The sequence below is a fragment of the Pseudorca crassidens genome, chromosome 19, assembly GCF_039906515.1.
Source record: "Pseudorca crassidens isolate mPseCra1 chromosome 19, mPseCra1.hap1, whole genome shotgun sequence".
NCBI lineage: Eukaryota > Metazoa > Chordata > Mammalia > Artiodactyla > Delphinidae > Pseudorca > Pseudorca crassidens.
Window position 1 is genome coordinate 20,265,721 of NC_090314.1, and position 1,805 is coordinate 20,267,525.

Sequence of the window (1,805 nt, forward strand, 5' to 3'; positions counted from 1 at the left end):
CGCTTCCGCCGCCTGGCCCTTGGACAGGGACCCCTGGCTCTTGCAGCCGCTGTCTCCCCCTGGCGACTGACTGTGGGTTTGCAACGAGCACCGCCCCCCTTCTCTGGAGGACTCAAGAGGACGGGAGTCGAGGGGTGGGGCCAGGATGGGGGTGGGGCTCCGTGCGCGGGATCTGGGATCGCGAAAATCACCTCGGGTCTAGAGGGGTTACCTGAAAGGGGCGTGAAATGCATTTTCTGCAAGATATTGTCTCCTTTTATTCTGATTTCCAACACCAAGAACCAAAATACAACCAAACCGGGACTTCCCTGGTGGCACAGTGATTAAGAAGCTGCGCTCCCAATGCAGGGGACCTAGGTTCCATCCCTGGTCAGGGAACTAGATCCCACGTGCGTGCGGCAACTAAGAGTTTGCATGCCACAACTAAGGAGCCCGCAAGCCACAACAAAGACCCAGCGCAATTAAATAAATAAATAAATACTTTTTTTAAAATACAAACAAACCGAGGGGAAAGCATAGAGGATATCGTAAAATTACAGTAAACATTTCAATGAGGCGTAATGAAAATTGTAGGGGGTGCTAAAATGGATCAGGCTGTCCCAAACACTATGTCTTTGGTTTCAACTAGATTTAGTAAACCAGTGTGATACTCGTTTTCCATGTGCCAATTAGACGGCTGGTTAATTTTTAAATGGGGAGACATTTTTATTACTTAAAACATTATACTGGCTTTGTAGACTCAGTCTTTCAAAATATGGCCCTGGGTGGGTATCAGAAACCGTATTTTTTTTAGAAGAGGGAATCTTGGTATTGAAAAGTTTGGGAGTTACCCAAAGAAGAATCAATAAGATATAGACCCTCCTTAAACCTTTGCCCAAGCAACTTAGCATTTCTAAGAGAACCGTCAGACAACCGAGCTTGAAAGCGACATTGCTGGTGTAATTACTAAACCTAAAATATTAACTACATGGCTCAGTTTTTTTTTAAGTTCTGGAAGATGATTTAAAAAACCAAAGCTGGAGTTCTTGCTAGACCTGTTTACTTCAACATTGGCATTAGCACCTTGATCCTCCGTGTGATTTATTAAAGAGGAATATATGCTTAGCAAGAGTTCCACCCTTGACCCTTGTGCCTTTTCTTTCCACTGGTCTCAGAATTTAGGCTAAGGTTGGCTTGATTCTTGATCCCCTCAGCTCTAAAACATGAGGGAAGTGGATGTAAAACAAAGATGGAATTTCTTTGTAATAGGAAAGTCTTTAGGGGCCTGTGTTAACAGTAAGAGCAGGAATGCCACTAGAAAGTAAGGTCCATATGGGCAGGGGATTTTTGTTTGTTTTGTCTACTTCGATACCTGGGCACTTAGAACAACGCCTAAAATATAATAAGCACTCAATTAGTAAAATCATGACAGAATAAGAAAATGTACTAAATGTTCTTTAGGTCCAAAGGAGTCAGCAAGCTCTGAGAGATTGTAATCTTTCCTTTCAAGGCAAATTTGATGGATAACTACATCAAATCAACCCAACTATAAACACTTTCCTCCCTTATTTTCAAATTTAGCTTCTATGCTTATCTTGCTCTAGGAATTATCATAACGGTAATGGCAAAGCCTTCTTGTGTCTCTTCTGTATCTCATAATAATAGCTATCACATATTTAGGACTTACTATGTGCCCAGCTCCTATGTGCACTGTTCTAAGTTTCTCATATATTAACTCTTCTACTCCTATCACAAACATTTTAAAATATCAACACAAGAAGGAGCTCTTGAAGAGGTAAAAAGCACCTAATAGAGAAAGACCAATA